Source organism: Adiantum capillus-veneris, chromosome 6 (assembly GCF_014529385.1).
Source record: "Adiantum capillus-veneris isolate H3 chromosome 6, ASM1452938v2, whole genome shotgun sequence".
Lineage (NCBI taxonomy): Eukaryota > Viridiplantae > Streptophyta > Polypodiopsida > Polypodiales > Pteridaceae > Adiantum > Adiantum capillus-veneris.
Window position 1 is genome coordinate 45,162,562 of NC_140936.1, and position 25,583 is coordinate 45,188,144.

The 25,583-nt window shown below is 42.1% G+C and overlaps 1 protein-coding gene across 4 annotated transcripts in view; it reads left to right on the forward strand.

Moving 5' to 3' along the window:
* LOC147455442 (uncharacterized) overlaps nt 1-25,583 on the forward strand; it is a 139,577-nt gene that overhangs the window by 23,586 nt on the left and 90,408 nt on the right. The gene's annotated exons all lie outside the window — the stretch shown is intronic.

Genomic DNA, 25,583 nt, shown 5'->3' on the forward strand with positions numbered 1-25,583 from the left:
GACATCAAGGGGAAGCTGTGGCTCAAGTTTGGAGTCAAACAGAGCACTTAGACATCCTACGCGTAGGATGTGTTCACAATGATTTAGCACTCCAAATCCAACTGTGAGCATACCACAGCGATCAGCACCTTAAGAGGAGTCTGTGGTTTGATTTGGAGTAATTTTGAGCAATTAGACATGCTACGTGTAGTATGTCTAAGGCATGATATTGAAGTCAAAATCTGACTGTGGACATAGAGTGATGTTCCAATTGACTTAAGAGTTCCAGAACTTCTTTCAGAAGTGAAATTGGACCTTGTTTGACCTTTTGACGGAGCAAAGACGGAATTAATACTTTACCTCTAGACTGACAAACACTCGGGTAAAGTACAGTTCCAGATTAGCAAACCTAATCAAGAACATCCGATGTGTATAGAGTACAGTAGTGGTTGAGGTTAACTCTCCAGTTATACCAATCATTACTAAGACCACCTCTAGCGGTTAAATTCTTTGATTCGACTGCCGAAATTAAACGCTTGTGTATAGGTATATTCAGCGGCGGCAAGGCAAGAAGTTGTGCGGAAACTGATCCCTTTCCAGGTGAGTGGTTGGATTTGTGATAAATTGTATTGCTAAGTTCGATGAATTTAAGATCAAGAAGACACATTATATTCCTAGAGACCAAAAAGTGGCAGGTGATCAGGGTAGCTTAGTGTCCACTGAGGAGAATGTAACTCAGGCAAGGGTAGATCCATTAGCACCGATCATTGAGGAGGGTAGTGATACCGACACTTTATCAGATAAGTCCTTCTTCATGATGGGTAGTCAACAGCCAGGAGATTTCTTCGGTGAAGGACCACTGCTAGGAGGAAGTACCTCCCAAAACCCTTTGAACAATGCCAAGTTCACTATAATCTTCTTAGAAGGAACAAACTCTAGGGGAGCCCTAGTTTATTCTGACTATCGGGGATGCAAGTGTATTTGTATAGAGGAAAGACCTTCTCAGAGACTCGAGATAATTCGAGTCTATGATGATGGAGATAGATTCCGAGACGAAAAGGGGAACCACTATCTGATAGTTAGTAACCCTGAGGATTACAACAAATATGGAGATAATGTGGCAAAAGGAAGAATAGCCTCAGAGGCTCAAGAGCCGCCTCCAAAAATTGATCGACATGGAGCTCTTTTTATGTATGATAAAAAAACAACCAGGGTCTCTACCTATAATGAGAATGTGGGAATTTACAAGAATGAGAGCGAGGGAATAGTCTCTTATTTTTTATGCAAAGAACCCTACCTAAATGAAATTAAGCAAAGACAAGGTTCTTTACTTGTTCTCTTATGAAATTGCTATGGGGAAGGATATCATTTTTGTTGACAGGTACGGGCGAGAATACAAACGAATTCTCCCAGAGGAGGTAGAAAAGGCAACAATTCCAAAAACATCAACATATGCCCCCGAAGAAGTACCAAGGTCCACCTATACCCCTAGCAAGTCAACAAATCCATTTTCAGAAGAGTACGACGCAACATCACATTCTAACCAACAACAGACGTTCAACTATCAGAACCAACAAGCAACCCAACCATCATTGCAGGCATGGCTTCAACAAAGTGCGACATTAGAACAAGACCGAAATAGAGATGGTTATCCAGCCGCAAGAGGGCTAAGAGATTTACAAGAACCACCACTCTATTCACAGTATCAAGGCGAGAGGAAGCCAAAAACTCAAGAGTCGACAGAGCCCGGAAGACAACCCATAGAATGAGTTAGAAGAGATGAACCACCTCTTGCAAGAACCATCAGAAATTATGGCTTAGGGACACCTCTGGGAGAGGAACCGTCCCACTACCGAAGTCCAGAGGAGGTATATCGAGTAGGACGAGGAGAACCAATGATGAGATTTGTAGACCATCGTAGAATGCGACCTTCTCAGGTGCAAAAATGGGTAAACAAGAAATACACGTGAAACAAAGATCCTAGGGATCATGTAGCAGCCTTTGTGCGTGTAATTAGAGCCGAGGAAGTGTTGGATTCCCTACTCAATTTTGTAGGGTTTGGGATTACCCTAGAAGAGGATGTTTCTACTTGGTTTGACTCTGTGGAGTGTAGAGATTTCGAGTCTAGGAGGAGGTTTTTGATGAGTTTATTGAGGAATTCTCACAAAGGGAGATAGCTCATAATGCAGTCTCATAAATCCATAAATTCAAACAGAAACAAGGGGAATCTGTGCGAAAGGCAGCCCTACGACTAAAAAGATATGTGAAGTTCTGTCCTATGGAAGAACTGCCAACTCAGTCCAGACTTATGCTTTATATTTATTCAAGGACTAAGGTACCCAGACCTCCAGAAGGACTTACATATGAAGAGGAGCACGACATTAAATGAGTTAACTAAGGAGGCTCTTTACCTTGTAGACAATTGTGTGGTCTACAAGGAGGGTGAATTCAAGGATCTTGATGACGATTCATCCTCACAACAAAGTGGAAGCAAGTCCGCTAAGATAACACTGAAAGGAGAAGTAGCTGTAACCAGGAGCTGGTTTTAGGGGAAGTGCTAAAAAAAATTAATATGTATGCCAAGCCTCAGGCTAAGCAGCCGAAGTGGTGTGCTATTGAACAAAAATGGACAAACCATGTAACGGAGTAATGTTATTATAACAAGGGATATGTTAAAGAGCGACCTTATGCTCCCCAAGCTCAGGTAGCATCTCCTAACCTTCCACCGATGCCTAGGTATCAAGCAAGCAACCTACCAGGACCTGTAGGTGTTGAAAGACCACAACCAGTATTAGGGCAACAACCACCCCTACCAGGATTACGACCGGTCGGCATAAGATACACACCAATGGTAAACAAACCAGAAGAGAAGGCTTTGGTACCTATGCATGCATATTACGAAGATTCCAATGATATGCAGAAAATCCTATCTATTATCCAACGGAAGAACCCCCAACGCCAGAACCTTGGAGCATGATTGGAAGTACAAGACCACCAACAACTGCACAGGTAGTAGGAGAAGGAAGATATAGCTTGGATGAACGAACACTGTTGTTCATAGCCAACGGAGGCATGCGCGGGCAGAGGCATGCATACCAACAAAGAAGAGCTCAAGGAGCACCTCAACAGCCAAAGGACCTTGCTACAAGTGTGGCAGAGACCACTGGCTAAGAGACTCTCGTCATGATGAAATCATTAGAGTCAATGCGTATTGCACCGAGTGTGGAATTACTCACTTGATTCCTGATTGCCCTAGAACCTGAGCAAAGGAGCAAAAACTACTTTGAACATGCTGGAAGCAGTGCCTTCTAGTGGAGGGTCAGAAAACGAGACAGTAATACCTATTCAGGCAGTGACACGAGCACAAGCTCAAAGAATGACAAACAAACCTATAATTGAACAGCCAAAGACCGATGCCCCAAGTGTAGAAATGAAAAACCAGAGAAGCACTTGGAAAGCTAGAAAGGCGCGTATGAAAGCCAGGAGAGAACGAGAGAAAACGGCTCTATCCGAGGAGTTAAAACACACAAAGGATAGATTGGAGCAGTTAGAGGATCTAACTAGTTTAAGTTCACACGCTGCTACAACCAAAGGAGCCAAGGAAAGATTAGAACCCAAAAGTGCAGGATCAGGAGGATCAGTGCTGGTAGAAAAAGTAAATGAGCAACTGGATGCACTTTTAAAAGCATACGAAGCCAGACTCAAAAAAAACCAAAACCAAGAGCAAAGATGCATGACTTATCCATATGCAGAAATAGAAAAACAGAGGTTGGAAATGTGTCGAAAGATGATTGAAACAGCCCAATCCTTGATAGAAAATCCGCTTGGTAAACCTGCAAGTTGGCACGAGGTACCAGCTCCAACCCCTATCAAACCAACTCTAGAGAAAGAAGAAGACACGAAGAAGAGACTCACGACTGTCTCTGAGTCTAGGAGAAAACCTATCATAGTGTCAAATACAACAGATAAGACAATTGATGGTTTCTAGCCTAAAACATTGGTAGAAATGGGTAAGGAATGTAACAGTCTAGATGACATGTGGAAGCAAATGAAGCTAACAGGGTGAACCACCAAATAAATAGCATGAGAAAGGAGAAAAATGAGATCTTACCTCCCATTGAAGAGTTTGAGACAAGATCACAAATGAACTTTGATATGCATTCACAAGGGGGAGACCAGGGAGACTAGGGTTCAATTAGTTTAGGGCACAGCCAACCAGACTCGCTAAAAACTCTACCCTCTTACCTGAAGGAGTACGAGCAGAAGTGCGACGCGAGAGAGAGTGTGAGAAGAAGAGCACGACGATATGGTGAACTAAATCTACTGTAATGTGTAGAGCATAGTGAGTTCTTATTAGGTTTTTACAAAAGAATATGTGTACATACCTGGCGGCCCACCCACTTACGTGGGCGACCACATTGGGATTTATACCCCAACAACCTCCCACTTAAAGTCCAATGTGGTACTTTAAGTGTTAGAGAAGCTACTATACAAGCTAATATACAAGAGATGTAGAGAAGTGATGTACTACCCTACACCTAACTGCTTGCGAAAATGCGCAAAGCTCTCTGAGGGAAGTCCTTTCATAAGTAAATTAACAGGATTTTCTGTGATGTGAACTTTGACAAGCTGAAGTTGCTTATCCTCGAGCATTTCCCTGATGAAATGATACTTCACATCCACATGCTTTGTCTTTGAGTGATAAACTGGATTGCGAGCCAATTGTATAGCACTTTGACTATCACAATATAACACAGTCATCTCTTCTTTGATTCCCAAATCTGTTACTAACTGATTAAGCCAAATTGATTCTTTGCATGCCTCTGATGCTGCAACATATTCAGCCTCCGTAGTAGACTGAGTAACACAATCTTGTAATCTAGAATGCCATGATACTGCTCCACCAGCCAATGTAAAGACATACCCTGACGTAGACCTTCTGTTGTCTAAGTCACCTGCATAATCTGAGTCTGTAAAACCCTTTACACTTGGCTCTTGACTCCCATAGCATATACGCATACTCTTTGTAGCTTTCAGGTATCTCAATATTCCTTTCACTGCCTCCCAATGTTTCTTGCGTGGGTTTGACATGTATCGACTTACTACTCCCACTGCAAATGCAATGTCTGGGCGAGTAGCAATCATTGCATACATCAAACTACCCACTGCAGACGCATATGGAATCTTATCCATTTCAGCCTGTTCTTCCTCAGACACAGGACAATCTTGTTTGCTAAGTTTCACATATGGTGGCAATGGAACACTCAATGCCTTTCCCTTCTTCATATTTAAATGTTGCAAAATCTTGTCCATATACTCTGTTTGAGATAACCAAATCAAGTTCTTTGATTTGTCTCTCTCAATGCGCATACCAAGTATATGACTTTCCTCACCCATGTCTTTAATGTCAAACGATTTTGACAACTTTGACTTCAAAGCTGAAATTTCTTCCAAGTGCTTGCCAGCAATCAACATGTCATCCACATACAAAATAAGGATCAACCAACTGCCATCCTTAGCCTTCTTTGTATATAGACAGTGATCGAACTCACTACGTTTGTAGCCTTGAGAAAGCATAAACTTGTGGAATTTATGATACCATGCCCTCGGTGATTGTTTTAAGCCATAAAGACTCTTTATTAACTGGCATACCCAATCTTCCTTGCCTTTCTCAACAAACCCTTCGGGCTGCTGCATGTAAATTTCCACATCTAAATCCCCATGCAAGAACGCTGTCTTGACATCCATTTGGTGCAACACCAAATCAAATATGGCAACCAATGCAAGAAATCATCTCAATGTAGTCATCTTGACCACCGGAGAGAAGACTTCATCAAAGTCAATGCCTTGTTCTTGCTTAAAGCCCTTGGCAACAAGCCTTGCTTTGTACTTTGGTTGACTATCATGAGCGGTGATCTTATACCTGTAAACCCATTTACAAGGTAGAGCCTTTTTGCCCTGTGGTAATTTAACTAGCTTCCATGTCTGGTTTTTATGCAGAGCTGTCATCTCTGACTGCATGGCCAATTGCCAATTCTCGGAGTCCTTCATTTGCACTGCTTCCTTGTAACATGAAGGCTCATTGCAATCAGTCAACATTACATAGTTCATAGATGGAACAAACCGATCAGGAGGTCGCGTGATACGTCCAGATCTACATAAAATAGGTGGCTCAGGCTCAGCCACAAACTGTGGTTCCAATCTATCCTGTCCTTGCTCCTCTTGAGCCCTGACATTTTGTCTTGCACGTGCAGGTCCATCTTCTTGGAAGACAACTCTTCTAATCTCCTCAACCCTCTCTGGTTTAGAATGATATTTGGCTTCATTAAAGTGAACAAACATCATTGTTGCGGATAACCTTTCTGGATTCGGGATCCCAAAGTCTGTACCTCATCTCACCAGAATTACCATAGCCTAGAAAGATGCACTTTCTACTCTTTGGCTCAAGTTTGTTCCTAAATTCCTTTGCAACGTGAGTATATGCCTCACAGCCAAAGACTCTGAGATGCTTGTATGAGGGCACCTTGCCTGACCATACCATCTCTGCCACTAAATCCTTCTGCAAAACCTTGCTAGGAGATCTATTTATAAGATGAACATTTGTTGATACAGCTTCAGCCCAAAACCCATTTGGCAGCTGTGCATTAGACAACATACTTCTGACCTTCTCTTGTATGGTCCTATTCATCCTCTTAGCAACACCATTTTGAGGAGGATTGTAAGGAGCAGTAAGTTCACGTTTTATACCTTTTGACTCACAAAAGTCCTGAAAGGCCTTTGAAACATACTCTCCACCATTGTCAGTGCGTAAGCATTTAAGCTTCTTGCCACTCTGATTCTCCACAAGTGTCACAAACGTTTTGAAAACACTAAACGCTTCATCCTTGTGCTTGAGAAAGTAAACCCATACTTTCCTCGAGTAATCATCTATAAATGTCATAAAGTAAGAAGCTCCCCCTAGAGATAGGTTAGGCATAGGTCCACACAAATCACTATGAACAAGTGCCAACTGTGTATCTCTTCTACTGCTTCTATGCTTATGTGGCTGTTGTGTTTGCTTACCATACATACAATGTTCACAGAATTCAAAATCATTAAATGACAAGCCAGGCAAATAACCAGAACGAGACAAGATTTCCATTCCCTTCTTGGACATATGTCCTAACAGGCTATGCCACAAACAAACGTTCGGCTGCTCGGTTACATTGATTACATTGTTAGAGACATTTAATACATAAATCATGTAAAGTCCTCCAGACTTTACTCCATGTGCTACAGTCATAGAACCCTTGGATATCTTCCACATGTTGTCCAAAATTGGTGATGTAGCCAGCATCATCAAGTAAACCTGTGTTGATCAAGCTCTTTGTAATTGCGGGAACATGTCTCACATTCTTCAGCATGAAAGAAGAGCCATTCTGAAACTTCAATTGAACATCTCCAACACCTAAGATCTCACATGTCTGCCCATTGCCTAGCCGAACATGATCTTTAGTGGTCACATAAGAGGTAAACCACTCCTTGTTTGGAGACACATGAAGTGATGCCCCTAAGTCTATAATCCAGTCACTCAGTGCATTTCCATCAGATGCTGTAAGAAGAGCTGAGTCCATTGTATTCTTCAAGAAGTAGATGTCTACTGACACTAAACGTACTGTCATCCTCTGCAACAATGTTTGTCACATATATTTCTTGAATCTTCACTGAGGACTTGTTCTTCTCACCATGGTCTTCAGCTTTCTCTTTGCCTTTTTCTGCTTTCCATTCTCTGCAGTCTCTTTTCATGTGACCCTTCTTGCCACAATGGTAGCATTCTATGTCACTCTTGCCTTTAGCATTGCGGGACTTGCTACGAGACTGATCCCTCTTTCCACCTTTGTACTTCTCTTTGGTCCTTCCCCTAGCAACTAAAGCTGTTCCTTTTCCTTTGTCCATTGTCTTTCTGTTGGTTTCTTCAGTAAGCAGACTGCCTTCTACACCTGCTATGGTCAAACCATCTGGAGGTGCAGAATTACTCAAAGCTGTGCGAAAAGTGTCCCAACTTTCCGCCAATGTGATCAACAGGAACATAGCTCTAACAGGTTCATCAAACTTGACACCTTGAGCTGACAACTGACTGTAGATGGTGTTGAATTCATTCAGATGATTGGACATAGGTGTCCCTTCTTTCATCTTCAAGTCAACAAGCTTCTTAAGCCAGTATACCTATGAAGCTGCACTCTGCTTCTCATAAAGATCACTCAGCTTTGTCCATGCTTGATAAGTCGACATCTCGTCTGCTACATTGAAGTAAATGCTTTCTGCCAAAGTCAGCATAATGGTAGAAAGTGCCAATTCATCCATTTCGCTCCATTCATCTTCGTCCATATCTTGTGGTTTTATCCCCTTGAGCTTTATAGGTTTTATATACTTCTTTTGTACCAACACGTGTCAAATCTACTTCTTCCACAATGGAAAATTGGTTCCATCCAGCTTCTTGATATTGTAAAGAGCAGTATCCTGTGATCCAGCCATAGCTACGCTTCACAGTAGTTTACTTTCCTGGGAAAAATTCGGCAGAGTTTCCCTTGTAAACTGACCTCTGAACCAATATCAACCTGTCAAATGAACCAAGAAAGCTTCAGATTCTGCAGAAATTTCGGCAGAGTCTCCTTTGTAAAATGGCTCTGGTGTACTAAAAAACGGACCAAAAACAGCTCAAAAAACCACTGTCTCTCTAACACTGTAAGCTGTGGGTAAACCTGTCCTGCACCTGTACTGTCTCTCACTGTCCTGTAAGCATAGACTGCGACAATGCCTCAACGGCAGTAAAGCAAAGATGCAATCCCAACTGTCTAACTCACAGTCAATACATCCTAGCTGCCTATCTAAGGGTGCTCGAGGGATCGCTCCAAGACCAGTATCACCGAAAGGATCTCAACATTCGAGAATCCCTCAGCTCAATAAAACCTCACTCGACCCTCAACAAAGGCTGCAGTAAATCTGATAGTACATAGACTTCCCAAAAAGTCATACATCCACAAATTTTCCACTGTATGCTGTGACCGCTGCGGCGGTTGTTTGCTGCGTGACTCACAGCCAGCAAACCCTCAACAGACATACATCATCTCTAACAATACATCCCATGTGGAAGTACCTGCAATGTCAGGATGAAATCTGGAATATCAAGCAGCAAACACAAGCTACCTGATGAACTAGTGGATGTCGCCTACAATCTGTGTGTAGATGCGTCCGTGTCGTATGTGACACGCCTCCAAGAACTGTGAGCCGTCCTTCATTGTGTAGACAGGCACAAATCAGCACTCTGGAAGTGTAGATATCCTCAGCACTTGCAGTCGTAGGCCGAAACCCCAAAATTGCAGAGTCGGATCTGCACCCGCCGAGACCACGTAGTAAAAAATGGCCTGCGTAGATCTTTGTCGAAGCCGAACGGTGGCCGAGATGACCTCAGAATGAAATTCTGAGAACACCAAGACCTTCAGGCTATCCCAAAGGAATTGGGTCCGTGTCTTCGCCTGTCGAATCTCACTCCAATCTGAGCAGGTGACTTTGGCTACCTGCAAATGTTTCCCCGAGCCTCGATCTGAGCTCTAATACCAGTTGAAGGAGTACGGGCGGAAGTGGGACGCGAGAGAGAGTGAGAGAAGAAGAGCACGACGATATGGTGAACTCGATAGATACTATAATGTGTAGAGCATAGTGAGTTCTTATTAGGTTTTTACAAAAGAATATGTGTACATACCTGGCGGCCCGCCCACTTACCTGGGCGACCACATTGGGATTTATACCCCAACATTAGCTAGGGGAGTATGAAGCTAAGTCTGAGGTGAGAGCAATCCCATCTCAAAGACTTTCTTCCAACAGAGTGATGGATTCACAAGGGTTGATTGAGTTATTATCCACCCCTGTGGCATGCACAATCACCTTATCCAAACTCCTGAGGTTACGACCAAACATGTGGACCACCGTAGGCAAATGCTTAGAAAAATTTGGAGTAAAAGACCCTACCTTGAAGCTTCAAGAAGGGATTAGAGAATTGGACAAGCCTCAACTAAACACTAGGCCAGTACCTTTAGACAAGGTTGGAGAATATTGCGAGGGAGAAGATGGAAATACCACACTACCAGTAGAATTTCAAGGAGCAGTATCCAAAGCTATTCTTGACAGTGGAGCGGGAGTCGCTATCGCCACCAAAGAAATCTTAAAAAAATGGGGAAAACCGGCTTTGAGAGCTACCAGAATGAAATTGCAACTGGCAGATGGGTTCATGGAAAAGCCTCTAGGACTTTTAGAAAAAGTAATCGTCACCTCTTGCGGAATCGAGTATGAGCATACATTTGCAATAGTTGATTTCGACAAAAAGAACAATTATGAGATCATCTTGGGAAGACTATTCATGAGACAATTAAAGATGGTCCAGGATTGGGGTTACGACCACATATACCTCAGACGTGGGGAGACTACAACCAAAATATACCTAAAAGACCATAGATACAAGGATGTGAACCAGACACCAATGGAAGAGTTTGATTCAGCTACATTAGCAGGGTCCGAACTCCCAGCATGGTTAGGGCAGAAAAAAGAGCTATGGATGTGCGGAGCTTCACATTGTGGGAGCTTAAAAAGAGAGGATGCATCTTAGAAAGATCTATTGAGGACAAGGATTACATTCCAAAACCTATTCCCGAAGATGGCTTAGAACCTCTAGAATGGGAACACATACTAGCAACATTGGATGTCTGTACTATTACAGATAACCCAACGACAAAATTTTGCGATAAGGATGGCTATGATGTGCTACCCCATTACATGGTAAACCTTATACCAGCAAGAGATGAGTATGTAGACTCACCATAACAAGAAGAGTTTTATGACTCCTCTGAGCATTTGGAATTAAGTAACGATGCAGATAAGAAGTGTTCAGACAGCTCAAGCGAGCGTGGGGAGACAACCGCGAATATCAAGTTTTATGATTTTGCAAATCAACACCCTAAACGCCAGGAACGCTATTAAAAAAAAAAGAACAGAAAACAAAATTAGAGAGAACCTGATGCCCATGATAAAATATAAAACTCACTATCTAATGCTTGTCAAGGTAGAGGATTATGTAAAAGACCAAATATCAGGAAGATTCTCAAGAGTTCGAAGGAAAAGGACACATGAGGAAATAAAACAAGCACGGAAGACTAAAACAAAAACAAAATCAAGAAAATCTCAACAATCAAAACAGGAAAAGACAAAAGATCTAGAGTGGACCAAAGTGGAGCGTAAAAAGAAATACCAAGAACTAAAACGGTTGTTACGAGAGGGATGGACTACTGAGGAAGAAAGTGACGGTAAGGAGGATTCAGAAAAAGGAAACATGAATGTACCATCCCACTATCGAAAATTCACCATCCAGGACAGAAAAATCATAATGACACCACCAATAAGGGAAAGAATAAACCAGGAATCTTACGATGGGCCGGTAAATGAAAAACGAATAGACCTCGCTGCACCAAGCGAAGAGCCTCAGCCTGTCTATATAGCAACTGATTTAGAGCCTGAAGAAGAAGAAAGGCTAACACAACTTCTCAAGAAGTATAAAGTTGTGTTTGCATGGTCCTATAAAGACCTCAAAGAAGTTGATCCCTCGATATGCCAACATACAATTCCTATAAAATCAGATGCCAAACCAAGCAAACAACGTCCTTACACATATAATGACACATTCGCTAAACAAATGAAAGAAGAGATTGATAAGCTGATGGATGCTGAATTCATCTATGAAATCGAGCATACAAATTGGGTGTCACCCATTGTGGTTGTCCCCAAAAATAATGGAAAACTCCGTGTGTGTGTGTGTGTGTGTGTGTGTGTGTGTGTATGTGTGTGAACCTCAAAAAAGTGAACACAGCCACAATAAGGGATAATTATCCCTTGCCAATCACAGAACATGTGCTTGAGAGGGTGGCAAGAAAACGGGCCTATTTGTTTTTAGATGGGTTTTCGGGGTATAACCAATTGGCAATTGCAATAGAGGATCAACACAAAACAGCATTTTCCACAGAGTGGGGAATATATGCATATAGAGTTATGTCCTTTGGTCTAACCAATGCCCCAGCCACCTTCCAAAGGTTAATGACTCATGCATTCAAAGAATACCTGAGAATATTCTTAGAAATATATATGGATGATCTCTATGTTCACTCTCTTATTTGAGAAGAACATATTGACCATTTACAAAAGGTATTTGAGAAGTGCAAAACATATCGAATCTGTTTCAACCCAGAAAAGTGTATTTTTATGGTAAGGCAAGGCCGTATCTTATGATATATTGTCTCAAGAAATGGCATAACCACTGACCTAGACAAAATTAGATTCATAGCTGACTTGCCCATGCCTACTAATGCCAAACAAGTACAATCCTTCATGGGACACTGCGAATATTATCGAAGATTCATATATATATATGTGGTCATTGCACAGCCACTATATCACTTATTAGTCAGTTTCGACTGGACTGAGGAGTGTGAAACTTCATTCCTAAAGCTTAAGGAAAACCTTGTATCAACACCTATACTTAAAGCACCAGATTGGGAAAAGATATTCCATGTTCACATTGATGCCTCTGCATACGCAATTGGGAGTATTCTGGCTCAACCTGGAGATGGAACAATGTATTTTTCAGTTTGTTATGCGAGCCGATAGCTAAATAGTACAGAAAAGAACTACACCACCACTGAAAGAGAGGGATTAGGAATGATTTATGCTATAAAGAAATTTCGGCATTACTTGCTCGCAAACAAATTTGTGTTCTTCAAAGATCATCAAGCTCTTTTGTATCTAGTAAATAAACCATGCAATGTTGGGAGAATTGTACGGTGGTTTATTATATTGTTAGAGTTTGACTTCACAGTGGTAGTAAAAAAAGGTAAAACTCATCTACGGGCGGATCATCTTTCAAGGCTACAAAACGGGGAAGCTCCTGAAGAAGTAGATGATGACATACCTGATGCTTATCTTTTCAATATTGAAATGATACCCAAATGGTCTCAGGAAATTGTTAGCATTCTTTCCTTTGGAGGTAGATTTGATAACAAGGAAGACAAATCCAAACAACAAACATTTTGACAAACAAAAAATTTTCAGTTGATTGCAGGACGATTGTACCATCTAGGCTCGGACCAAATTCTGCGATTATGTATAAATCCAGAGGAATTCGAGTGTTATCTTGAAGAAGCACACATCCAAGATTGTGCATTTCATTGTTCAACAATGAAAACACACCAAAGATTGAAACACTTAGGAGTTTATTGGCCAACTATGTATGCTGACACACATGCTTATGTTAACAATTGTACTATATGTAGTGTCAAACGATCGGTGGATCACGCGACATTGTTTCAGGTAACCATTGCACCTGCATGGAGTGAATATATCATTGATGTCTTAACAACAAGGACATTTCTTGAAAGCATAACAAAAGCGTGAAAAAAGGCTATAGAGTTGGAGGCTTGAGACTTTAATTTAATTGGAAATCAACTCTACAAGAGAGGAAAGGACAATCAACTTAGAATTTGTGCAAGTGAAAGTGAATACCTGTTGATTCTAGAACACGCACATGGAGGAATAATTGGAGATCATTTTTCAAGCGATAAGACGGCAAACATTTTCTTAACCGCAGGAATATGGTGGCCTACATTGCACATGGATGCTGAGGAGTTTGTAAAGCGTTGTGATGCATGTCAGTGCACTAAGGTGCCGATAAAGAGAGATGAGATGCCACTATGGCCAATGATGGGAGCATGGGCATTTCCAAAATGGGAAATTGGTTTTGTGGGGCCTATTTCACTCCCTGCATATCGCACCCATACCCAATATATCATTGTGGCTACGGACTATCTCACAAAATGGGCTGAAGCCAAAGCAGCACAAAAAGCAGACGCAAGAACCACTACACATTTTTTGTAGGAGAATGTCTTTGTACGATACGGATTACCAATAGAAATTGTCAGTGATCGAGGAACACATTTTCTTAATGAAGTCATTGAATATCTGGTAGAGGAATTCATGGTCATACATAAGAAATCTTCTCCATATCATCCACAGGCAAATGGACAAGTTGAGGCCACAAATAAAACCCTATGCATTTTTTTGACTAAAATTATATCAGAGTCAAGGATAGATTGGGATCAACAATTACACTCAACACTATGGGCATACAAGGTAGGTTATAAAACATCAATCGGAACCACACCATACAACATGGTGTTTGGTCTAAACACTATATTACCCATAGAGTTTTTAGTTCCAACTCTACGAGTAGAGAAACGCTTAAAATGGACAGGCCATGAGCTCTCTTCAAGAATAGATAATCTTGAAAAGCTAGATGAACTTCGATTGAGAGCTCTAGCTTCGATCTATGCTAAAAAGAGAAGACAAAAAGAGTTTTTTGACAAGCATGTGTGTACGAAAGAGTTCAAAACAGGTGATTATGTACTTGTTTATACTTTGAAGCAACATGCCAAGAAACTTAAAAAACGAGGAATGGGACCCTTTGTGATTAGTGATTTAACACAAAGTGGAGCTGTCAAACTTGCTACATTGGCAGGAGAAGAAATGCCAAATTGGATTAGTGGGTGCCGGTTTAAAAAGTATCATTTACCACTAACACAGGATATGCTTCAACAAATCCATCAAGAAAAACAACGGATGAAGGAGAAACAGATGGTAGAAGAAGAAGCACAAGCAGAAGCAAAAGAACGCATTGCAAAAAGAAGGCTTCTACGACAACAACAACAAAGTGGATCACCATTACGAATAAATGCTATTCGATTAACAAATTTTGGTGAAGACACAGGGGAACCAATAATTGCAGTCAAAGTGGGTAGCAATCAAGTTGAATCGACGGCATTGCTTGATTCCAGAGCTCAAGCAAATATGATCTCTTACAAATTATATAAAACAGCTCAAGCTCGAAGATCAACTACATCCTACTCAACAAGTGTTGTTAAGTAGTACATCACATTCGCTAGGAACATTGGGCTGGACAATATTGCATGTACAAATACACAATATGTTTACCCTCACAAGTTTTATGTGGTTGAGGATGCGAGCACACTACACCCCATGTAGTTGGGACAACTTTGGCAGAAAGAGTATAATGTGCAGGTAGATTGGAATTCGGATACAGTCAAAATTCAACATGCACAAGAACAAAAAGTGGTAGCCTTTGCTCAGACAACCCGGAAGAACCAGATAATAGCACCACCATCACTGGATAAAGAACAAAAAGGAATGGGTGCCAATAAAGCATAACACGATACCCATGGAGAACAACCAAGGAACTGTCAACCATGTTCAGTACAAAAATAAGACAACACAGACCACAATGAATAGATCAAGGTTAGCAACACGCGAAAAACAAGTATGGGTACGGAAGGATAGAGGCGACCTAGCATACAAACCACAATACAACATCATAAGTCAACAGAAGAACACAGTTAAACCAACACCCAAGGGAATAAAAAAGATATGGATCTCGAAGAGAATGCTCAGTAACCACTTAAATGCGACACGCATTTGGACAAAACTCCCTTCAGTACAAGAAACACCAGCAACAATTAACTTAATTGCCTTTGGAGTTTTGTTGTGGAGGCTTTTGTAGGTTTATTGCCTCGTCCTTGGTCGTCATTGCTGTTCTGCTGATCGGCACCCACATAGATCGGTTTGCCGATTTCATATGTAGTTAGTGTCTGGCTGCTGGTGTTTCTTGTACTGAAGGGAGTTCATGTTGCCTCCACAACAAAACTCCAAAGGCAATTAACAAAGAACAAGATTATAGCTACAACGAAAATGGCACTTCCATCCACGGAAACAACCACGGCCATATCGACAGTAGCGGCAACCCAAGCAAATTTTGCAAAAAAGACGATCAAACAAAGAGCTGTAGAGTTACAAATTTTACTTGCAAAGAAAATCCGCCAACCAAATCAACAACAAATAGGAAACCTCGATGTCGAATGCCAATAAGCATCTTGCTTATTCCCTCCTCTCGCACAACATTAATTTTTCCATGCATTGATTGAGTATGCATCAGATAGGGCCACATTACAAGGCCGCGCATTAGCACAATTTTTAACCCATGCACTGCACATACCCCGAGGCGATACCTTGTCGTCTGGGAGGACTCCGACTAGGAGGGGGGCAGGCATTCTCAATGCGGACCCAATGAAGGTGAAAAGAGCAAAAGAGGGCATGTTTTTCGACTATTTTGAAGGGTTTTCATTTGATTGTGTGGACTTACCTAAGTACATATGCCCTTATACAGCACGAATCTACAAGTATATGGGGCCAAACGCCAAATTAGGCCTCTAGGTTTGTGTATATATGTAAAAATAGCCATTTTTCGGATAAAATATTGGTAAAACGGAGAAATCCGGCCATAAAAATTGCATGTGAGTGTACATAGTATTTTTCGATGATTTTTTTGAGTTATTGTGATTTTTGGGGATTTTTTGGGTTTATTTTGCTATTTTCTTTTTAATTTTATTAATTATCGGGAGAAAAACTTCAAAAATACAAAAAGCAGATGAAATATGGTCATAATGAAAAACAAAAAATATGGGGATAATAAGTGACTATAGGACAACCTATGGTAAAATGGGGGTGCAATTATGTGAATGGAGCGGGAGGCGTGTTTTGGCCAGATTTTGACCGAAACGTCAAATTTCTTGGAAACTGGCAAACGAAGTCCAAATCAGGAACTTTTCGAGCCTGAACCGCATCTCGCAAGAAGTTAGGAGCACATGACAAATTTCATAGAAAGTGGTCCGGGGACCCCCATTATAAGCTTTTTTCACTACACTTAGAGCTCATTTCTACTATTTCCTTCTTGAGAGAGAGCTCTAGCCACCTAGAACGAACCGGACTTCCAGCTGCTTCTCTGATATGACAGGTAGGCTCATCACCTTGAGCTTTTCGCGTATGTTTGATGTTTTATCGCGAAAACTAGTGTAGGGTTCACACGGGGAACGAGCAGTAGAGACCTACAGGTAGAGGTAGCCACCTAACGGCTAATCCAATAGCAATAAGGCTTCATAGGGGGTTCACCCTAGCATAGGAGACCACTCTTGAATGCACAAAGGCGGAAAAAAACCATTGAGAAAAACCCTAGCACCACAAGCCCTGCAAGAGGCCACCAAGTGGTAAATCGGTGGAAAGTCGCCCAAATGCTACCAAAACTCATGGGTAGGAGCATCTCGACATGCTCTACAAGGCTATATAGCCCACATGGCCATAAGGCAACCCGAAGCAGGACTAAGCTTTAGAAACGGCATCGAACACACGAAGCGTCAACTGGCTCTCACGGCCAAACCGGATGTCCGTTTGCCACCAAACTTCACGAGCGGCTTGCCTAGACCATCAACAACCAAGTTGTATGGTGGTAGACCACCACAACTCATCGACAGAATGCAAACGCAACCACGGGTGCTTCTAGAGCGACAAATCTCCAAACAGAGCTCCGGCGAAACCAAAGCCAACAAAAACCATATGGCAAGGTTCCCCAAGGAACCATGAGGCTATGGACACTAACATCAAAAAATTTAATCGCTCGCCGAAAATCACTCCAAGTCAGAAAATGACTCAGAGGCTCTGAAAGCCAAACAGGTAGTTTCTATCTTTGTTTTTGACCTTTTTTATTGAAATAAGGCTTAAAGGGGACTCAGGGGGGCTAAGGGCATATACTAGTAACGCTTCTTCCAAAAGAATTCCTTAGGAGACATCCTACGCGTAGGATGTCTCAAGCCCATGTTTGGGCACCCAACTCAATATCTCACCTCATACATAGCTTCCACATAGCTTATACATGCTAGCCATCAAATTTCATCACATTTGGACAAGAGTTGACCTCATATGCATCAAAAAAACGGAAAGTCAGAGCATAGAGGCAATAAAGGGTCATAGACCTACCAAAACTAGTCCAAATCACATGAAACCTGCACAATATACTCATTATCACATTGCCAAGCTAACTGTGGAGTCAGATACGAAAAATAGTGAAATAGACATCCTACGTGTAGGATGTCTAAATGCCCTATTTGACCGCCAGCTGGTGTTTTTGAGTTCCACATATCTTTATAACATCTTCACAAGCTCATATATCAAATTTCAAGCTAGAACCATCACATTTGGCCCCCAAAACCTCAAAGATGCACTTTCTGAGCCTAAAAACACTAAACATGCTCCTAACAACACCAATACTTATCCAAATCAAAATCTAAGAACAGGGCCATGTTCTACATGCTAAGGGCTACCCACAGAACCAAAATCAAGTCATTCTGAGATAAGAGACATCCTACGCGTAGGATATCTCCAGGGTCATATTGACCTTCTGTGCAGAAATTGACATCATGGGAGTCTTTTACATGGTGTAAGAAGCCTATATATCAAATTTCAATCCAATTGGATATCATTTTTGCATCCATATAGGACATCCTACCCATTTTGTGAGCCAAAAGCCTAAATCTGCTCAAAATTGCACTTTTTTGATGTCCAAACCAAATTCCAAGTACATAGCCATGTTGCACAGGTCAAGGGCCACAAGCATGTCAAGTTTCATCAAAATCAGACGAAGTAGACATACTACGCGTAGGATGTCTACATGCTTATTTTTTAGCCAAAAACCTACTGTGGGCACATGCATGGCTTCCCTAGTCCCTTTCGAGTTCTTATTTCAATTTTCAAGTCATTAAGGTAGTTAGAACTCAGTTTACCAGCAAATCTGTGAAAAAAACGCTAGCTTTGGACTACTAAGTGCAACAAGATCCATGGCAGCCACAAAGTCGCCTGCAAAGAAGAAGAGGATGGCTATCAAGGACTACTTAGAAGAAGTGGAGCCTTTTTTTATCACAGAGGGAACTCTGCAGCCCACAAGCACTTGGATTCAAGATGACCTACTAGAAGCCAATGATCTGAGAATCTACCAAGGAGTGTTTAAAGATCCAGAGGGAAATGCAGTGGAGCTACCCATGATCCCTCAAGAGCTCAATGAACTTGTCAGGAGCAAGATGGGGGACTACTTGGAGAAACTGGATCTACACAATTACTTTGAAGCCTTGCCAGCAGGGATTGATGTTAAAAGAGTGTGGGAATTTGTCACCACAATCAAAGAGGACGGCATAGCCAGAGTTACAGATCTGCAAGGCAAGCCTAATAAGATGATTGTCATCATAGAGAAGGTGGTGGCAGAAGCACTTAACCTCTCTAACAAAGGAGACAGTGTGACTAAGAGGCGGGATGACATTAAGGTCTACTCAGAGAAGAAAATAACTATACATTTGAAGATATTGCAAACCCGAAGGTGGCCATCATGAGCCAATTATACAATCAATACTTCCACATGTGCACCAATCGGCCACAGAAATATAGGATGCCACCTGGAGCTATTGCCACCACTTTCACTTGGGCGATGCAGAAGAGCCGCCCGAGGGAGATAAATTGTGCCGCTTACATTCACTACAACCTTGTGAGAATGGGGACAAAAAATCCCACTTATATTGTTCTTGCTGAGTTGATAACCAAAGTCATCTATAAAGCATTGGATGCCAAGGGAAATTGGCCCCTACCTCCCTCCCAAAATGATTGGCTCAAGCTGAAGGAAGACAAAGAAGAAGAGCCTCCTAAGGCTCCAAGGGTAGCCACAAGGTTGAAGTGCCGTTTAGAGACAGTTCCAAAAGAGCCACCACAGCCCAAGAAGGGGAAGAAAGCAACTCTACAGGTGCCAGTAAGGAAACAAAGTCACATAAAGCAGCAAGGCTAGAAAGACTAATGGAGAGTTTCATAGCTGAGAGGATGCTAAAAGGGGATCTGAGCAAATTATGGAAGCCCTCACTTGAGGCTATGTCTGGATCTTCTCAAAGGACTAAAAGGGATCGCTTTGAAGATTATATAAAGAATTTCGAGATCTTAGATGCTACACCTGAGAATATCCCAAACATACCTTTTACCCAAGAAGAAGTTGATGATGTGAGGTGGCAGCTGCTAGAAGATTAGGAAGGGGAAGAAAGAGAGAGGAAAACAAAAGCTGACCTGCATTTCAAAAAGAAACCATCAACCCCTCCATCAAGCCGAGAGTCAAGTCCTCCACCATCACCACCTCCTCGTAGTCCTCCTCAACCTCGACAAACTGAGGAGTTGAACAAATCTGATACGCAACAAGACTCCAAGGAAGAGGAGGACAAAGAGAAAGAGCAGAAGGCAGAAATTGAACCAAAAGCTGAGAAGCCAGATCCAGAAGCAAAAAACTATAGAATATTCCTTGATCTACTAGGTGTTGGATACTCTCGAGAAGAGGCAGCTCATGCAGCTTTTCAGTTGTCTAGCACTAGGCCCAAAGAATATATGTTGAGCCCTTGATTGGTGGAGTTGAAGGAAATGGCCACAGATACAATGGATTTACAGCCACAAGCCAATGATTGAGATGAGGTGATGCAAAGACTCACTGGGCTCAGAGCAAGGTCTATGGCCATTGAGATTGAGTGTGATAATCTCAAAGTAAATGAAGTTCAAATCAAAGCCGAGGTGGACTCGCTGCAAAAGCAGAACCAAGAGAACACACAGAAGCAAGCCAAGCTGCAAGCTGATCTGGACGCGGCACTAAAAAGATGCCAAGAGCTGGAAAGTCAGAGTCAAGCAGCAGACCAAAAGCTTCAAAGAGCAGATGAGGAGTATAAGAAAATCAACAAATCACTGACGGATGCGGAGAAAGAAAGGGACAACTTGACACTCTAGCTTACCGATGAGTCCAAAGAAGTGGAGACTTTGAGGAATGCTAAGGAAAAAGCTAAGCTAGAACATGAGGCCAGCCAGGACGAAGTTATAGAGCTGAAAGATCAAATAAAAGTGAAAGATCAGACAATCCAGAGGCTAAGGGCATCTCTGGGCGGAGTCAGAGCCGCGGCCTCAACTAGCACTGCTTCAGAGAAGGATATGTATGAAGAACAGATGAAGGAACTCCAAAAGAAGTTGACAGTAGAGAAGAGAAAAAGATTGATGTTGGTCGAGGGCTCCCTAGTGATGCAAAGCCGTTTGGAGGATGAGAACAAGGCCATGAAAGATGAGCTAGCAGCCTTGAAAAAGAAGATGGATGAGGATCTCAAGAAGATGCAAACTGAAAATGAAGACACCAAGAAGAAGCTAGAAGAGGCTGAGAAAGCAAATGCTGAATTGAACGACCTTTTAGTGACCATGGGGGATCAAGCTGAACAAGAAAAGAAAGCATATCAAAAGAATATTGATGAGCTAAAAGGCCAACAGCAGACTGAAGAGACACAATTGAGCACAGGGACAGCATCTATGGAAGGATTTGATATAGACAATGTGTCAGATCCAGTGGACAGAAAAATGCAAGAGGACATCCTTGTGGGACCATCCCAAGAGCCCCGGGATCTGACACAAGAAGAAGAAGACAATCTACAAAAGGCAATAGAAGCGGCCATAAAAGACACCACCAAAGAAGCAATGCAGTGGGAGCAGAGGATATTGAAGTCTATGACCATTCAGAAATTAGATGCAAATGTCATTCGACATGAATGGCTACAACCCTCTCTCCCATATTCTCTTCTCAAGTATGAAGCTGCTACACTAGACAAGAGGATTAAAGAGGAGCCGATAGTGCCACTATACGAAGAAGATATCACCAAACCAGAAGGTGTTAAGCTTATTGTGGAATCTCAACCAAAATGGAGGAAGGCATGGCTAACTAAATACCCACAGTATTTAGTAAGAGGCGCCTAAAATAATCAGAGACAACCTTAGCTTTTTCCCTCTACCAAGGATGCGAACCTGGAAAGAACAAGAACTGCTGAGGAAAATCCACCCCACTTGGCTCAACTACCTAAAGCTGCTAGGCTTGAAGGCAGGGGAGAGAATGAGTGAGCAATACATGGTGAAAACCCTAACGGGTGCCATTAAATTGTTCACTGGCTCGCCTGACCTCTCTTGCATTATGCTCAGGAAGATATGTAAAACCCTTCTAGCATTTTTTGAGATCTTTAAACCTGGACAGGCAACATACAACATATTCTTCTTCCAAGATACATATAGATGTGCGTATGAACTGTCTGCTCAACCTTCCCATGAGGTGATACATTGCCCCCTACCAGCGAATGATGTTTTTGCCCTCGTACCATCTCCAGGCCTTTGAAGAAGCCTTCTACACCGGTTTCTTCACCATCGATACAGATATATTTGGCCCTACATTACTGGCCCAGCATGCACGGTATGAGTCTATTCTAAAGATGCGCGAAAGTCTCCACTGAAGAAGCAGTTCTACTATCATCTTGGGGACGACATGATCTAGGAGGGGGGGAGTGTTAGCGGCTGGACACACTCAACGGAGGATGATTGCCCGGTGGGATACTAATTTCCTTTGTAATCATTCCTTAATTGAGAAGAAACCGTCATTTCACCTTTGTAAATAGTGGGGCTTGCAGAAGCTTCCAAATTGTATCCCATTTTTGACATTTAGACTTAGTAAATGGTTAAATTGGAACATTAGGGTTTGAGATTGTAAGGTATTTATACCACTTTTGACCTAAATGCAAAAAACCTTTTGTCATTTTCATAAGTTTGTCTGTGTGAGTTGAGCGTACTCTATGTACGAGAGAGAGTGAGAGTTTATCTTGACGCTACATGCACACTAGTGGTTGGAATCGAGTGCGGAGAATTGCAGCGTGTTGCCCCCGGAGAGAGCTATGCGTCAACACCTACATTGCACGTGTACGGCCCGGATTCGCGAGATTGACCTGCAAGCTATTTCTGGTGATTCAGTGAGCATATGATGTCTGTTTTTGCATTTCAGCATATCCACGCGTTCGCAATGAGTAGAGCTACGCATTAGACATGTTAGTTTCAAAAAACGTCGACCTGTAAATTTCAACCAGACATCCTATGGGATTCTGCACCGGGTGTTTAGGGTTGGAGTTTTGGGTCACGGACCTTAGGGAGAGCGACCTATTGGTGTTAATAGGGTTTCCCTCAAGTTCCGTAGCATTTCGCGAACGTTTGATGAGTATTTGGATCTTAAAAGCGTTGTAGGAAATCTCCTCTTCTGTACTCTTGAAGGCTGTAACTTAGACATTGGGTAGAGACCTCTGTAGGAAGTAGTCAATAGTGGGTCGAGTGTAGGTTGACACCCTATGCTTGCTTCCACGCGCCTAGGGGTCGAGCTTCATCCTTAGATGACAAATCTTGTTAGGTGAGTTATTGTTGTGCTGGCATCCGTCGCGGCGTATCCGCCAACACAAGTGGACGTAAGGTAGTGTAATGCTCTCCACCATTTATCATCCACCACTTCCATGCAAGTTGCTCTTTTGCCTTTACCTGTACAAAATCATTCGCAAAAGGGCCTTCTTTTAATGTAAATGCACTCATTTCTTTGATGCAATCAATTCGGTCCTGAACGTTGGAGTAGAACATGTTGACCACGTGATAGAAATCGCTGACCACCTCTGTATTGGACATCAGATCTAAATTTCAATACTCCGGATCGAGCATGTAAGCAACACGATGGAGTGGACTATGAGCGCTCTTCCACCTTGCATAAAAAAGTTATTCATGCTATTTGCTAGAGAATGGTAGTCACCACTCCTTCTCTACTAAAGACTCTTTCAGCTCTTCGGGATTTTCATGGCTTTGTTGGAGTTACCACCATGTCATCCACACTTTGCTCAAATTTTGTGCCCTCTGATCAAGGTTGAAAATTGTGAACATAATAGGCATCCTTACATGGTATAGATCCATTACACTCCTCCACCAAGCAGCCTTGTTTACGTTGCCACGTTGGTCCATGTCATTTTATCTTTCACTTTTTCTTTCTGCTCAAGCTGCCATTCATAAAAGGTTGTGCAATTGAATGTGTCAATCACATCGCACTTATTGTGGAGAAGTGATTCTAATGTATAAAAGTGTGTGCAAAATTGAGTTTCAGCAGGAAGTTTCAATATCACTGACATGCGCATTAAATCGAGCACTCTTGGTCATTTCAAGATAAATTTCACAACCTGACGTGCTGTGTCAATTATTTTGTCAAACCATGTGGTTTCTTCGCTAGTGTACCAATCCTTCAGCTCCAAGTTTAATTTGTGCATATTACAACCATTGGCAAAAATGTGTGGAAAGCACTTCTTTATTAATTTACTTGCGTTTTTACAATTCTTTGCATTGTCCATGACTACTTGAACGACATGTTCAACACCAATTTCTTTAATTACATTAATTATGACCAGAACTATCAATCGCCTTTATACACGTTTCTCCCCTTGGGCAAACCAGCATCACATTGATCAGCGGTCTCCTTTGAACATTTGACCAGCCATCACTCACAATTGTGCATCCTAAAAGCGAAATATTTCCAAGTATTATTTTGCGAACACGCTCTTTGACTTTGATGTAACATTTGTCCAAGAAAACATTTTGTATCGTATGATAAGAAGGAGCTGAAAATCCTGGGCCAAACTGTCACGTGACACATCCCAACCCTATGTGTCCGTGGATAATCTACACCATAGCAGGATTCAGTCAGATTAGATTAGCAGTGATCTAGCACTTTGTGAGTCTATTCGTAGATCGTGCATGTCCAGTCACTTAGCATAGATGCATATCCTCTGGTTGCACACAACATGATCATCGGAATTCCCATCAGAATCCATTAGCATCAGTTAGGGGAATTTTCCAGTGCATTTAGCATGTTTTTCTATTTATTGGGATTTTCACTTATTATTTTAAGTGACTTTCCTACAAAAGTAGGTAGGGAAATTTTGCTAAGTTAATATATAAGCAAACCCAAGTTAGCACTTTCTGGCAGAAGAGGCAGCAGGAGCTTCCCGCTCAACAGGCAACTTCTCAGCAGTACCCCTCCCTCAGCACTTAGCCTTGCCATACCTCCACCTTCCATTGGCGTTTTTCCCAGATCCAACCCATCGCCATCAACTACCATTGCCTGGCGTTTTCATCCGAAGCAGGCATCACCAGCAAGCTTTTGAACTTAGCGTTTTCTCCTGACCCACTTTTGAACCTAGCGTTTCGTGACCCACTTCAGCGTTTTCAGCCATTACTAACACCAAGAAGACATCAGCAGGGTCAGCGTTTTCATGAGCAATTGTAGCAGATCAACCACAGCTTTGACAAGGAATACTAACGCTAGAAAGGCTGCAATTTTCAGTAAGAACCCATCTGCTGTACCAGCGTTTTTCAGCCAAGATAATCAGTCCCAAAACGCAACCTAAAGAGCAGTCACACCAGCATTTTTCCTCAGCACATCAGCCACGAATTAACCAGTCATTTTCAGCCATGAAACCGCAAGAAAACAGTCATTTTCAGCCACGAAGACAACCCCGAATTCAGCCCTAGAAGATCACAGATTTCAGCCTTAGCCGTCGTCATCACCGTCGTCGTCACCGGCATAGTCTATTGCATCTGCATTGTACGCATTTGTGCAATCAAGTAGACCACTCTTGCCGACGAGAGTGGGGCCTTCTGAGAAGGGTTTTACAAACCTCTCGGTGTCGTATCTCTTCTCTCTCCTTCTCTCAGTCTCATTCATTTGCACGCACAACATC